This window comes from Balearica regulorum, chromosome 3 (assembly GCF_011004875.1).
Source record: "Balearica regulorum gibbericeps isolate bBalReg1 chromosome 3, bBalReg1.pri, whole genome shotgun sequence".
NCBI lineage: Eukaryota > Metazoa > Chordata > Aves > Gruiformes > Gruidae > Balearica > Balearica regulorum.
In genome coordinates, this window is record NC_046186.1 from 121,905,628 (window position 1) to 121,922,260 (window position 16,633).

General features: G+C 40.6%; 1 protein-coding gene across 2 annotated transcripts in view; it reads right to left on the reverse strand.

Annotated features, from left to right (window-relative positions):
* The window catches only part of BMP2 (bone morphogenetic protein 2), a 333,293-nt gene that overhangs the window by 264,244 nt on the left and 52,416 nt on the right, over positions 1-16,633 (reverse strand). The window contains exon 1 of one of the 2 annotated variants that reach the window (XM_075749816.1): positions 11,185-11,262. The exons of the other annotated variant lie outside the window; for it this stretch is intronic. The gene's annotated coding sequence lies outside the window, so the exon portion shown is untranslated. Of the gene's footprint in view, positions 1-11,184; positions 11,263-16,633 lie in introns of those variants that run through there. 2 annotated transcript variants of the gene reach the window in all.

The following is a 16,633-nucleotide window of genomic DNA, read 5'->3' on the forward strand; positions in this document are numbered from 1 at the left end:
TATTGCGGTACAATAGCATTCAGAAGTCTTTAAAGTGTTTTTTTAATTAAAAAAACAACCCAAATCAAACAACTGGACAACACCAAAGCAGGAGAGAGTGCAAGTACTTTGGAGGACAAAAATCAGAATTCAAAGTTACATTGGTCAGCTGGAAAAGCCAGCAGAACAAAAAAGTTCAGAGACCTGTTAGATACCTTTGGAAAACAGTAATTCAACAGGAATAACAGCAAATTTTAGCAAATCAGAAGATTTAGAGAGTAGGCAGAGGGAAAAGGGGACATCTTGCAGGACACCAAATTTTGGGTGGGGGAGTGTGTCAATTATTTGTTCTCTTTTTCCCCCATGGACAGGACAAGCGTAAAGGGCTAAATTTTAAAAACAAGAGAAATTCAGTTGAGACTTCAAAAAGATTTTTAAAAGTTAAGTAACAGTTACTTGGAGAGACTGTGAAATCACCTGTCACAGATGTCTAGAACATGTCAGGGTGGTTTAGGCTAATTATTTATTTGATTACAGGTATACCTTCCAGTCCCCCATACCTCCCTTCTGTCCCAGTGCCTCCTCTTGCTTCTCCTTGTCCCTGACATCCCGCTTCATTTCTCCTTGCCTCACAATCTCTTCTTTGCACCACCTGTTCCCCCTTCCCCTAGGGACAGGGAGAGGAAAATCAGACTTTAAAGAATTCTGCCTCAAATGACTAATGAATTAAGTTAGAATTAGTGTCACTAACAAGAACATCTTTCAGCATTTATTAGACCAGTGGCTACAGTGACCTCTTACACTAGGGTTATACACTCGCTTCCATTCCGGCATCCCTAATTTCAAGAGTCATGAATAACTTGAAAATGCATACATTTTGGCTGAAATTTTCTAGCTATGAGGTAGAATTCATAGGGACATCAATGGCTCCTGCATTGTGCAGCTTCCAAGCTTTTTCCAGTTCGGAAAAAATATTGTGTCACTGGAGAAATAACCTGTGATCCTATAGTTAGTCTATAGGATAATAATGCATGTGCACAAGGCACCAGAATCACGACTACATGCCTGACTGTAGCATTTCTTACCTCTGAGTGCTTAACTGTATAACTTTAACATTGTATTACCATCAGCTCTTTCTATGGGATCTATTTTACAATGAACTTACAAATGGCATGTGTAACAAATGATATCTATTGCATTTTATTATTCATCTTTCTCCACATATTGACATTTGAGATGTAACCAGGGACTTTGCACAGAATATGTCTGGCAGAAGTGGTGTGTACTGATTAATGTCCTTTCGGTGCTGATATGAAACACATGGGTTATATTAGCAAAGCGATGTATGAAATGATACATTGGAAATTACTTACCTATTCCATGAACATGACTTACCAAAGTCAGGAATGTTCTAGCGATTAACTCTTACCAACGCATGTGAATTAAATGACTTCTTTCGGGGAAAAAGGTTGCATTATCAGCTACCAATAGGCTGCAAAGAGTCAACCCTAAAATCTTCTGAAGTAAACACCTTTGACAGTACAGTAGTAAAATTAGATATTTAATTAGTAAAATTAAAACAAAGGGCTATTATCATCCCTGTCTACTTTGACAATTTGAAGTTATTTCTTCTTCAAGTTCAGGCCATGGCTGAAAAAAGAATCCTTATACAAGTCCTTAGGCATATACTTAACTCCTATTAAAATCAACATCCCACTGAAATTGTTAAAGTTAAGCATGTGCTTAAATATTTTCCTGAATCTGGCCAGTGGGTACTTATTTGCCAAAGTTTTTATTTTCTTTATTGATACAATATTAACTCCAAAATACTGTGGACACATAAATATTAGCCAAAATTACTAACTTTTTCTGGATTTCTTGGCCTTTTAAAAAAAAAATCTGATCTGGCTAGAAGACTGCCTTATCATTAAACCAACATATTATATTTCTCTGACAGTAAAATCTATCTATAGACATACAGTAACAACAAATTAACCTCAATCTGACATGAATGAAAACAGTTTCTAAGTGGTTATAGTTCCTAAAACAGAATCTATATGCAATAAATATAATTATTTCACTGAAATTGTTAGCACATGTTTTTTCTTTTGCAACAGACATGTTCGCCGTACCATCTTTGTTGTATTGATATGTTCTTTAGTAGCCTGCTCTGTGCCTTCATCCTTGATTTAAATTTATCGTGACACATTTTTAAACAATAGCAGGAAACCTCACTTATGACTTTAATTATAAAATGGTGTTATAAAATTATATCCACATTTCACTTTTGGCAGTTGGCAATCCTCATTTAACATAAATAACCCTTCTTGGCCTCAGCAGCTCTCTTTGGTTGATTTCAATGCTTACTGTATGTAATTGATATAAAAACACAAGGCTTAGGAAGCAGTTATTGGAACTTGTTAAAAGAAGTAGTCAAGTTCATAAACGCAGTCATTTTGCTATGTTACATGCCAAGAGAATTAATAATGCACATTTGGGAATAAGGGAGAAATTCTGGCTTTTTAAAGAAAGACTGATGTAACTACAGTATTCCACTCCTATGTTAATTGTTTGGCTCACAAACCCACGGCTTTGTTTCTCTTCCACCCACAGCTGCTTCCAATAATCTTCTAAAAACCGACACATACATCCACACACATCCACATTATATGCAGACATCCACTTTTAACTACACATATGCACTAATGCCAAAATAATTCTGTTGTTCTATATTAAAGAACAAGAACAAATATCTTAACCTTGCTGTATAAGTGAAGAGATAATCACATCAGAAGAGGCTGTCCTCAGAAGACTGAAGTTCAGCAATATTAGAGATGAAGCCACTTCAAGTCATTTCCCAAAGCGAATTCCCAAGCAGTTCACAAAAAGGGGCTGATTTTCAACTGAAGACCCCCAAATCTTTGCCTAACTTACTTTTGCGCACTGACAGCACTGGTACGTGAACACGCAAGAGTTACTTCCCTGCGTGAGGAATTAAGTAACTCCAAAATTGAATCCTCTGATGCACAATGGCCATGCAAGTGTATGAAGTCCCCTGCACATAGCGCAGGGATAGACCAACATTTGACAAACTGAAGCCTAACATTAAAATGCAACACCTTAACTTGTATTTCACCATCACTATTTCACCATTACTCAAAGGATTAAAGATAAGAATGTACTTCAAAGACTGTTGATGAACTGGAGACAGCCCAATTCTCAGTAGTGCTGGGCCCTCCACAACGTTCACCAAGCTGACAGGCGCTACTAATCGTCCTTCCCTTTTGAAAACATATCACTCAGGCCCTACCTAAAGTTTTTCCATCTGCCATTTTAAGGACCCAGCTTCAAAAATTCTAACTTAAAGCTAATTTATGAGAAAGAATGCAAAAACATCGAGAATGTTATTTTTAAGCTTCCATTTGGCTGGGTTTTATCTCATACCTCAAATAAAACATCAGTTTAAGAAGCAAGAAGGGGGCTGTGCACTTTTTGCATCAGGATCTACCACCTCAGATGATACGAGGGATGCGTCCTACAAGCCAAGTCACACAACAGGACATAGCCACAGCAGCACAGGGCTGCGTTTGCGGGCAGCCAGAGATCTGCGATGCCATAGCTGGTCACTAACAAACGCCAGATGTGGATGGCTGGAGGCAGAGGCAGCTGGGGAATTCAGAGGAAAGCTGAGATGCTTAAAATGTACGTGCTGTCAGTAGTACGATGGGAGAGCAGGACGGAGGGGCCCGATGTGCGAGTCCCACGTGGAAAGACAGAGACTAGGCAGACCTGCAAAACCAAGCTAAAGAAAATAATTAAGTAAATGAATGTTTCAGTTATGGGCCATTACCTTGGAGTAAAGGCTCTGCTTTAGGAATATGGAAGGGACAAAGACTTTTTCTGCCTCCTCTGACATACCCACACAGTCAGCTGGTTTTATACATCCAAAATGTAATGTAGCTAATATTTGCTCAGTCAAGGGTATAAATACCTATTGGTCATATGTAAGCTGGTCTTTTAAGCTCGATCAGGTACCAACGTGCCTCCGACCCCTTTCCAGTGAACGAGGAGATCACACCAATACCATCAACCCTTACAAGAAGTGTCTCTCATCTCTAACTTGCCACTTCCAACCAGTGCTGGAAAAAAGAGCCAGCCTGTGCCTTTAGCTACTCATTAAACCACTCAGCCAGGAAAGCTCGAGGACACTTGGATTTCAAAACCTTCTTGCGTCCTCTCTTCTTCTTAGCCATGCAAGGATGGACATGACCCAGTTTCTGTGACATAATAAAAGCTCAGTAAGTAAATCAGTCTTGGGAGTTTTAATTATTCTCCATCACTGAACTATAACATCCATTTCAACCTCTCAAAACTCACCCTAATTAGCTGATACCTACTGACTTTAACTGAGGCTCTGCCCAAGAGAGGTGCCAGATCAGCCCTGCTACTTGTAGAAGACCAGAGGTCCCAAAGCCAGCAGCTCCCACCCTAAAAGCAGCACAAGGGCAGCTGCTGACTCCTCAGTTTAAGTAGTCTAGACTGCCCTCTTTCTTCTTTGGGCATCACCAGGTTTGTGCAAGTGTTAAAAGCAAACCTGGAAAAACAGTCGCTTTTTCCCCCGACTGCCAGGCCCTGAGGTTCAGCCAAGGAGGCCATACATACACACTAGCATGTCTCTCTCCCCCCACAGATGGTACAGTGTTTCTGAATAAATAGGAAGCTGACTACCTAGCAGTGGAAGAAATTACTTCAGAGGACACTGAAACTCACAGGACTTTCACATTTCCTAATATAAACTTTGATTTTGCTATTTTTATTTAAAAAGGGGGTGTTCAGCAAAGGAGGTGGTGCTTCCTCCTCACACTTCCTATTGCTATATGCAATATTAGTACTTTAACCTTATATTTAGGGATGGTCATATTTTGTGGAACCTGAGGTTTTGCGGAACCTGAGGTTTTGCAGACCTCTTGAACTTCTGGGGGGGGAGTAGGAAAGGGAAGTTACGAAGAATGAAGCTCACCACATCTTTCCTTATAAGCCTGTGATTTTCTTTTCCCCTGTGAAAGGAAATTCCATTTTTTTCTTTTTAGCTATCATATTTTTCTGCTTAAAGACCTATCTGCAACACTTGGTCTAGATATACTTTTGAGGCCAAGCCCTAAATTACTGCAAACTGTCAGTGTCCCTGATATCAGCCCTACCAGTCTATACCGACAACCAGCCCCAGCGTGCCTGCCTCCTTGCTTGGCAGGGTAAGGGTGAGATCAATCTCCACGGAGGAATTCACCCATCATTCTGCAGATATCAACTACTACTATTTAAAAAAAAAATATATTTTTTTTTTTTTTTAAAAAGGCAATCAATTGGCTTTGGCAGCATTCAGGAGGCATCTGGCCACAAAATCCCAAAAGAGAACTAATCCATCGGAAGAGCAATATCTGGTCAGTTGTACCCCTCATTTAAAAGCAGATTCCATGCGAATACAAAAAAAAAAAAGGCATCCCAGCTGAGAAACGTAGGTTTCCTGACTTAACCAACAACTGAAATCAAAACCCAAAAGCCACATCCTCAGCTAATATAAATATGGTGCAACTGAAGCTGATAGAGCAAGGCCTGTCAAACACATCCTAGTCCCACCGTAATCCTTTTTAACAGTGCTGAGGCACAGTATCTTCCCTAACACTCAAGAGAAGAAAACAGCATTGCTCTCTTTGCATGCTTGGGATAGGAGGCCACAGTCTGGGGTTTGCAGTGGCATCAGGGCGTTTTCATTCCAGCACTTGTTAGAAACAACGTCACGGAGGATGGTAGGCGTTAGCAGTGCTGAAGGAGAAGCAGGACAAAGAGTACATTGGCTGGCTCGCTGTCGGAGAGTTGAATCCTCCCTGTTGGCTCAACAGTCTCAGAAGTCCAAAAACATTTCAACTGAAGTCAGCTTAAAACCTCATCTCCCATCTTAACTTTAAAACTTAACAGTGAATTAAAGGATTGTTCTAATATAGTGAACAACAGAAACATTTTTGAAGCATCAGCTATTTAGCTTTCATATCTCTTTAGTGAATAATTTAACAAAATTAATGTCAATTCTTTTAAAAAAATTGCTAAATCTCTATTTTTACCCTTGGGAAGGGGGGGTGGTATTTTTTGGGTTGGCCTATTTGGTGTTGGCAAACAATAGCTCTATGCCCTTCAAGAGTCAGCCCACCTCCTACAGAAGACACCTGACTGGACGTATTTTCTCAGATGAGGGTACAGCTAATTACACATAAATAAGGACTGCTTTCTAGGTTCATCAACACCTCAGAGCACCTACCCTGTTGTGTACATCACTCAAGGTTGCTCCATGCCTGCAGGGATTCCCATTTCTCTTGTTGGCCCAATACAGATTGCTTTATATAATAGACTGATTATTTTTTTTTTTTAATTGTTCCCCAGCTCCCATCTCCACACTAGGTATCAGGGAATAGCTCAATAAACACAATTCTTTTTCCCCCTGAACTTTCTGTGGCAGCATTAGCCCACTTCTGCCAGAGAGGTACCCTTGCACAAGGCACATATAAATTTGCTTTTCTCAAGGTTTAAAAATCCCTCCTTAATTTAACTTCTGCCATTACACCTGCTTATTCCTCATGTGCAGGTGAAAGTTTTGCTAATAATAGATGCAGAATGTTTCCCTAGATTTCAATTCCTCCTGCTGATTGCTAACCCGACACACAGTCTTTGCAGTACTGGTGCCAATCAGCAGCACTTTATAAGCAGTGCTTTACTGGCTGAAAACTGGCACGACCAAAAGGAAAATGAAGCTCGCTATCATTTTGCACAAAAGTGTATTCTACCCACATTCCCTGTTGTTGCAATGGATGATGCAACTGCATTCTGGTTTCAAATTAGCACAACAAAGCACGAAACAGAGTTAAATACTTTCTGGAAAGATTACCGTGACTCAGAGAAATGCAAGGGCATGGCTGTTGCCAGCCTGAAGGGTGGACTCACTCGTATCTGCACATTTGGTATTGTCAGTTGATCACTGGGATGAAAATCTGGGTCTAGGGACTGGAAACACTGGCACTTCCAAGCAAGGTTTACACTGCCTGGCCTTGGCATCAGCAGCTGTGCAGGACAAAGGGCCCAGGTTACAGCACAAGATAGAGACCAACCTGGAAATTTAGGAAGTACTGAGGTTCTAGCCAAAAACAGATCCACAGTGGCACAGCCTCAGAGCTATCAAGATCCAAGCTGGCTAGCTCAAAGGCGATCTATATGTGGCCTTGATTCATATCTCATGGATTGTAGCAAGAAGTGTTCTGAGATGCGATTATAACAAAGAAGGAATAACAATGGGGCCCACGCGGACAAGCAGCATCATTAAAACAGAATGACAGTTTTAAGTCTTAGGGCATACTATCAAGAACGTAGACAAACCCCCTCAAAAAAAAAAGCAGGGGAAGAGAAAAATTGGTCTTGCGTGGACTCTAGTAGATAAATGCTCTTTGTTTATGCATTGAGTAGTATGAAAAATGGACTTAAGATGAAATGTGTTTACAATGTCTTTAAGTAGGTTTCTCAAGGGTCTTGAGGATAATCATATCATTCAAATTACAGTAGCAAGGATTTTGACATTTTCCTGCCAGAACAGAAAGCACTCTGCTTCAAGGACCTGGGTGATAGTTCAGCTGCAATTTGTTTTCTAAAGTCTCATAAGTTTTCATTCATCAAGAAAAATAGGCTCTTTTGTAAGTGTAACAAATTGTCCAAGTGTATCAAAACTCTACAAAACATCAGGCTAAAGATCCACAGCAAATGCCAAAAGACAGCCTCTTGAAGAAATTTATTGAACAACAATGTCCTCTGCTGGCAGGAACTAGACTCAACGTATAACACTAAATAGCAGTACCTTCCCCATGATTCTGAGGAAATCATCATGAATAAGGCATTAGATGGTCTGAACAAGAAGCCAAGAATAGAGCAAAATCAACACTATGATAAAGAGCTATTTAGATAGTCTCATCTGGTTTACCTCAAATGAGGATGGAGGCCAGGGTATAGTTGATGCATAAACCTCTGATGACAGGAAATAAATTTGAATATGATTCAAGATTAGCCTGTGTGACTTCATGCCCTAGTGAACAGGGCAGCAACATGGAAGCAGAATCCAGATTCTCCTCTCAACCTTACCGCTTGTCCTCAGTGTGTCTCTTCCATCTATTTAAATTTTGAAAGCATCAGCAAAGTAAAGACATCATTTGTCTTCAAAAAGAAGCTGAGGTACTTCCAAAAGCACACAAATGACATGGGAGTCTAAGATTTACTTACAAGTGTTACCCACATACTAAAGACTAGATTTTCAGAGGACTCATGTTCCAAAAGAAGCATACAGGCCCTTACCTGACCTGGGTGCTCCCAGGAACTCCAGTAACAACCTAACTCCTGTTAATCCTCTTTAAACATGGCAGAGCTGACAGCTGCCTTGTTGGATTCCACTACATCCATAAGTGCTGATTCTGAAGAGCCTATGTTTTGGTAACTCTTCGCTTAATTAGCTGCTCCAATTCTCAAAATAAAAACCAGTGTAGTTGAAACCCAAGTTTAGGCCTGCTGCACCAGATTACTTCTGGAAACAGAGGGAAAAAAGCAGCCAAAGGGAAATTTTCCATTTTCATTCTTGGCGGGCAGCTGTCCGGTGTCTCTCCTGCTCCTTCCGTGCCTCAAAAGGGCAGCTGCATGATCATACATGAAAAACTCATGAATCCCAATTATCATCAAAACCAAGCATTGCTATAGTTCTAGGCTCTAATCATAATCCTGAAAGCACATAACGACATGGTTTTCCCATTCAGCTTGACAATTCTGTTGAAATTCAGGAAGGTAAACAAGAATTTATCCAAGAGATTTAGAAAGACTGAACAAACGTTTTGGCTCAGATTCACTTTGTCAAATCCCTTGACGTTCTGAGTGAGTTTGCTCTTTCCAGCTACACAAGCTGGTCTAAGAAAACCCATTACCTCTTCCAATGAAGTTTGCTTCCTTGATATCCTTCGAGTACCGCAGCTACACCAAGAGCTTTTCCGACTTTCTCCAGCAGCCAATAGAAGTGATCAGTGGAAGAAACCTCCAACACCTGCAGAACGACTGCACTGTTGCTTAAGAGAGCTGAAGCCGGGCTCAGGATAAGAGGACTGTGAATCAGTGTAACAGCTCAGAATTGGCAGGTTTTAAGTGTCACAATGACGATATTTTGGCGAGGAACAGCGAAAACCGCTCTGTAAGGTTGTATGAGTCAAGGTGATCAAAATTGAGCAAATTTAATCGTGGAAAAAAAGCAGAACAATTTCTAATGATCCTTTAGCTTAGTCACCAATTCTGTTTATATGTTTTAAGGGACCCTAAATACTTTTATCTGCACCCAGGACACAAAGAGAGTTTTCCAGTTTCTATATAAAGAAGTCATTTTGGACAGATCAAAACAATAAAGGCACAGGACTCCTGGACGACAGATGCCAGGATGTTAGTAACCATAAATGGTTTTCAAATATGGCCCCATCACCATCCCCCACAGTAGCCCTTTCAAGTGGGAATTACAAATTGCTTACTTGGAGAGGAAATTTCAAACAGGCCACTTATCAAAAAGTGCCAAATAAACCTGTCATTGGGATAGAAGTTACAAACCATTCCTAAACTCTGCAGACATTTCCTGAGCCTGTGAACTCTGATCTTGGCTTCTAATAAACATGACATCAGCTCCCCAGTACTGCAGACACAAGACACATGACCTACCACTATGTTATCGCTTCCTCTGCAGTTTCTTCTAGGATCTGTTCTAAAGCACAACATCAATGGAAGACTTTCCGCTTACAGCAAAATTGGTTTTGGATCAGGTCCTTAAAGGGAGGTCAGAACAAGCACAGCATGGTATCAGTGTGTGAGCTACAAATATTATTGCAAGTATCCACTTAAAAGCAATACTGAACCCGAGACTTTGAGGAGTTTTCCAGGTACTGAATTGGTAAGTGGGTTAAGACAAGAGTCCTGTTGCTGTCAAAGACTGCTAACCTCTCATCCTAGAAATGTAACTGAGCCTTTAAAAACTCTGATTAAACATGTATATACTGGATGGCTACCAAATAACATCTCAAAACACGTTAAGAATGATTACAATACGCTAGAAGACTTCAAACACTGGAATGACAGTCACCTTAATTTCCAGAGAAATTCTAGGGAAGGATTAAGATAGCTAAAGCTCTACAGTTTACTTTTTCCATGTAGGCACTTCCTTTGCAGCTACGTTTTTGGTTTTGAAACTGAAGTTGGAAAAGTAGAGTTAAAAGAAAAGTTCCTGTTTATCTCTGGGCTGGAAACTTGACCAGGAACCCTACCTGATACACCAGACAAAAGGGGTCATCAACTCAATAAGCTGTCAATAAGCACCGAACCGGGGCTCTTAGAAAAGTAACTTATAAAACACATTATCAAAAAAAGATATTTGTAAAGACTATGGAATATTTATCTACAAATAGAGCCTCTACTTCTGCCTAAAGGACAGACATTTCCTTCATGCTTGGATATTCCTAAAACAATTCCAGATCAAACATGGCTCAGAGCTGGCAGGTTATAATATGCAATGAGTAAGAAAATTTGTTTAAAAGTTTCATGATTAACACATGAATCTTGCTGGAAAGGACATCTCCAAAAGCCACCATGAATCCTCACAGATGGTAGGTTATAGCAGACACTGATCTAGAAAGTTGTCTAGTGTCTTGGGAGCATGACTGCCCATTTTTCATTTCTGTGTTTTCCTCTTCCATCCTCTTCAGTTCAGAGCCGGCAATTTCTAAACCTAAGACAGTTCCATTGGTCTGTATAGGTCAGAAAGGAGAGCCAGTGGCTCCATAGCCTAAACCAACCACCAACATCTCTAGTCAAGCTTAAAGCAGTTGTGCATAAATAGCATTCTAGCACAAAACTGCTAGAACATCCTCAAGTCACAGCACCCTTGGCAGATGGCTAGCCTGCCAGCTATAACACACACATGTCTCCCTTCTCATGGCAGGATACCACCTGAAGTTCACGGGGACACAAAGAGGAGGTCACGCCATGAAACAGATACATGAGACGACAAACATATCTACCGCTATCACAAGATTGAGCAGGCCTGTGTACGCTGACAATCAAAAGAAATTATCCAGTTTACATCATCTGATTATTTACCCATCTGGTTTCAGAGCTGTAAAAATACATGGATCTCTCCAGTACTAAAAAGGACCAGCTATTCTGTACCAACACCACGAAGCCGTAGCACTTCAGCAGGAACGCAAAGAGCAAATGATGAAACTGGACTGCCAGGGAGGGGACTGCATGGGGAAGGAGCTTACCAGAGTCAGGGGTTAGTCAGAATAGCCAGGCAAAGCCGCGCTCTTACTAGGGGAGCCAAGTGATCTTTAATGACCAGGAAAAAGTCAGTGCTTTGGATGTAATGACTCATGGAGCAGCGCAGTACCTCCTACCAACGTGCTGTGGCATTCATACCCAGAAGGAAGTGTGTCAGCTACTGAGTCATGCAGCTGGGAAGGATTGGCTGTCGCCAATCTAAACACAAACCATGCCCAGCCCTGTTGAGTCCTGACATTACCGTAGCCCAAGGTTAAGCTCATCTCCCAAGAGCTTTCTAAAATAAAAACCTTTCTGGTTATACACAAAACACAACTTCCAAACCCAGGCTACCGGGACTGTGCTTGAAAGCCCAGCAATTTCCCTGCACACACATTTAGCCTTCTAACATCAAAGAGCCTGCAATACAACCTGCCGAAGGGACTGGAAGCAAAACTGATTGGCCACTTAGGAGCAAACTTTAGGAGTGGGACTTGTGTTTTTACACTACTGACCTACATTTGCAAATCCCTGGAGGTAATTTTGTCCAGCCTATAAAAAGGAAGAGCTATAAAGCCAGCTATATTAAGTTGTTATGCAATAGAAAGCACAGCTGCGCTGAACAAAACCAGCCTACAACAAGAGGAGCAAACAAAAGCCATGAAGTTCTGCATAGGAAAAACTAATACGTTTCAGTTAACAAAAGAAGAGACTTTTAATTAACTTGTTCTCATTGAGTGCACAGATAATTAAATTACAGAAACAACCACATCAGTGTAATCAGTTTAGAAGAACCCACATACAGAGACAGAGGATTTTTCAAGATCCATCTATAAAAACAAGAAGAAGCTCTATTTAAACTGCTTTCACTCTTCCTTTGTTAAATGCATTCCTGTGCTTTCTTTTAGAGGAAAAAAGATCCTAACTCAAATTCATTTTAATCAAATGCTTGAAAGACTATCATAACTTCTGATCCAATTCTTCAGATATTTTGTATTTTTAAGATTATTTCTTCAATTCATGCAATTAGTCGAGAATCTCACCTTTCACTTCATCAAGGTGTAACTCCCTTCCTTTCAGCTGCACAGTAAAGACTGACAACATGACTTGCATGCATCACAAGGGCTCAAAATGACAAATAAAAAACCAAGTGACAAATAAAATAATGAAACTGGGCAGAGCTAGTTTGATAAACCCAAAATATTGGGATGGGATTTAATTTTTGGGAAGGTGCAGCTCACTACTTGAGACCTTCAAGGCTTGATAACGGGTGCTTGCTTAATTGCTTCAGAAGGGAGTATATTTGTTAGGATGAACATAACTGTATCAAATCATGAGGGATCCCGCACTGCTTGAACTACGGTATTCTTTAGCCAAAACAACAGCCCACCTTTCCAGTGTCAGCCACAGTAAAATTCACTCATAGTTTGATCCATGAAGGTCCAAAGAGTTCATACCAGACCAATGCACAAAGGAACACCTTTAACAAGACCATTCATACCCTCAAGTTAAGCATCCATTGAAGTGCTTTGCAGAACTGATCCAAAATACATAGGGAAAAGGGCTGACGTTACAAGAAACTCAGGCTAGGAAAAGAGAATTCACTGATGGTGTGCTCCTTGAGGTCCACCCAAACACGTTACAGGTGCTCAGAGCAGAGCTCCTCCACGAGCAGCCACCAAACCCCTGCACACATCTGCCTGGTAGAGATGCTAAGATGCGACAGGAAGGAGGCACCTTCCATCTGAAGCAAGTTGGGTGGAATAGCATCCGCAAGCTTGTAGTATTCCAAATAGAGATCGAGAGAACAGACAACTCCTTTTGCTCTTAATAAATTCCACACGAAAGCATGAATGACATCGACCTGACACCCCCACATCCTCAAGTTCTCCTGCCATCTGTGCAGTACAGCTACACCGGTTCTAATCCCAGATACCCTCACCACAGACTGTTCTAGCAATTTAAGGTCTCGTATGGTGATATGTTTTCTATGAGCAGCAAGTTCTACACTCTGGCTTAAGAGGTACTTTTAAAATAGATAATGCTCCAGACAGACTTCAGAGTCAGATGTGTTAAGAATATATATTTATATACACATAAAAATTAGAACTCCTGTAGAAGCTGTGTGACTTCCACAATCACTCATTAAAAAAAAGAAAACATGCATATAAAAATATTATCATAACCTTTTTTTTATTAAATAACTTTTCAATGGAAGATCTTTTCTTCAAAATATCATCTCTATGCTTAAAAAAAAGCCAAATACAAGTGGCTCTCACTATTTCATGAGCATGCAGAATTAATTATGTGTACATAAGGTGGTTTTACCCCATGTCTACCCTGTACACCCCTAGCATCAGGTGGTGTGGCACACACTGTCATCAGCCAACGCAGCTGAGAAGGCCACCAGATGTCCCCTTCCTGGGCTCCAGTCATAGCCCTTTTGCGGTGGCCCCTGTTCATAAGGCTGCAGTGGCATCTACTGGTCACAGCCCAGAGAGGCAGGCAGTATTCTTATCAAATTCAGGAGTTTCCCACATGACAGAAGAGCTTTTCAGGCTTCTTGCACAATTTTTTTCTCTGCACTGCTATTGCTTATTGTTGTCAATTATTGTTGTTAAGTTGTGGATATTACAGCTGCCTGTCATCAATGAAGAGATAAGTAAAAACCTCAGGATATGAACGTATCACTCCAACCAACCCACACTTGGTCTGTATCCCACCAGTAGTACAACAAAAGTCAGTGCCATTTATGCCTGGATTAGCCGGGCTTCTGAGAAGGCTTTCAAGGCCAACTATTTCCAGCCGCAGAGCTAGGACATTTGGACCTCCTTTGGTGTTTCTGTTTACCACATCATGCAATATTTCTATTCGTTCAGGTACTCAGAAGGATCTCCATGAGTGAGAGACAGGATGTGATTCAGTTATAGGTAGAGAGGAAAAAAAAGCTGAACTCTGGCTGGCATGAACGATTAAATGAGACTTGTGTACACGTGTGTCAGTGCAAAAGGGTAGTTTGCCTCTAGGGAGTTTCTTTATCGGCGCTTTAACTGCAAAACAAAACTAATCGAGGGCCAAGTTTGAAAAATGCAGTTAAGCATCATATTATAACTCTTGGTTCGTGGAAATTCAAGTATCTAACACTCACTTGATCTCACCAAAAAAATCAGTTTTCTTCTGTCACAGGGAATAGAATAATAGCTGGTCCAACTGCAAGTGCAAGCACAGGCAAGAAGCCCAACATTGGGTCAGGGCCAGAAAAGAGATGCAAGTAACTCCACTATTATAACAACTGTTGTTTTAGTCATCTTCAAAGATGACTCCTTTTTAAAGAAACATTTAAAGCAGTATTTCAAGACTTGAAAACTTTGCCAGTTTTTAAAGAGCTGGGCCCTGATGAGATGATTTTTTTTCTTAAGTTAGTTTTTAAATAAGCAATACGATATTTGCTATTTGGTTTGGAACACACTTGAATCATCTTTTCAAATTTTCTTTGCTGTTCTCAAAGTCTAGCCTTGCTCTCAGAGGCGAGAAACATGAATTAACACGAGGGTAACAATAAAAACGTATGAGTTGGTAATCCAGTCAGAGACTGGTGGGGAAAGAAAAAAGAAAAAAAAAAGAAAAACCAAGGAAAAAAACCTATCCTTAGGCACATGAATCTGCAACATTATTTTTCAGAGCTTTCACTGGTCAGACACAACCACTGTGGGGAACTCCAGGTGCTGCTCAGCCCTTTGAAAAAGGCTGACACTGACTTAGGCACCAAAAGAGAGACACAAGAGTCTTATTTAAAGCTTCTATTTTCAAAAGGCTAGGTCTAGCATTAAAAACCGAGTGGCACGTCTGGATGGGAAAACCAAGTTTAGCAACACAGCATTTGCATTGCTTTCATCAGAAATTATTCGTTCAGGAGAGTTGTACAAACCCCTTTGGCAGATGCATCATTTAAAAAAAAAAAAAAAGGTCTGCTAATGTATTGCTTCATAGACAGATGCAGCCTTCAATTCCACCCCAAATTGTATGGACCAGGGACGATCTCTTCACTTGAGATCTTCTAACGTAGGCCCATAAGCCTAATCCAGCCAAGGGGGCACACTTATGTGTTGCAACTCTGCTTTCTCCAGGGCTGTGGCCCAAAGGCCAGGAAGTGGGTAGAGGCAGGAGTTCCTTGGAAGCCAGCACAGATCCCACCACCACAAGACCACTGGGAGTCTCAGGGCTGTATGCCCAAACCAGCCTGACCCAGAGCTGAGGGGTCTGTAAGACCTCCCAAACCAGAGCAGGGAAATATGTCTACAACCCTACCTCTACCACCTGTGGCTCAAACACCCGATTTACAACTGAACCACTTTGCAACCTCCAGTCATTCTTTTTCTGCAAATGGAATAAAGCCACTTTTACCTTGAGAGGTCCCCCTATCGCAGCTCATCTTGAGCCAAGAGACTGTCTTTAGTCAATGCGCACAGACATACAACATTCAGTTTCATTTAGGTCTTGTAAGTACAGCTGTAGTATTTAAAGCATCTAAAAAGGATGAAGAATGACTTCAAGTAGTATTAATATGAACAATTTTAAACTGAAAAGGTCAAACAAAGGTGAGTCTATTTATCTTAAAAGCTTCCATCCAAATAGCCCCAATCCAGCTTCAGATAATATCTCAGAATGTCACTCCAACTGAGAAATAGTATCCTAAGGAAAACAGTTATAATAAGAGCAAGTAATCAAACAATTATTTTGAACCCAGTGTTTCACATTCCAGTTTTGGAAGGAATAGCACCAAATCCTGCATTTGCCTTTGAGACTTTTTCTTCACTTGTTCCTACAGCTAAGAGTACAACTTACCCATCAGACATGATACAGTACCTTAATAATAGACACAGTTCAGCACACCACAGAATAATACCATACAATCTTCCTCACCCTGAGATCTCAGAATAAGTTTTTAACCATAAAAGGGAACACTATTATCAAAATTAGTTACAAGTTCAAGTATTAGATTTTTTTTTATGTACATGTAGTACAATGCACATGGCCTTCCAGTTTAAGCTCCAGATTTGAAATCAGAATTTTAGCCTTAGCTCCATCCTCTGAAAGGCACGTAACTTTGCAGACCTGTAGCCACTCCAGTTCTTGTATTTCCTACTCACAGAATGGGAATTGCTCCTCCTTTTCCTCAAATGTGCAACAAAGCTGTTATGAACATGTTAAAATTTGACTTGGGATCTACAAGAAATTTACAGCGTTGCTGGACAAGGGAAGAGCGACTGAGGTCATCTACCTAGAGTTG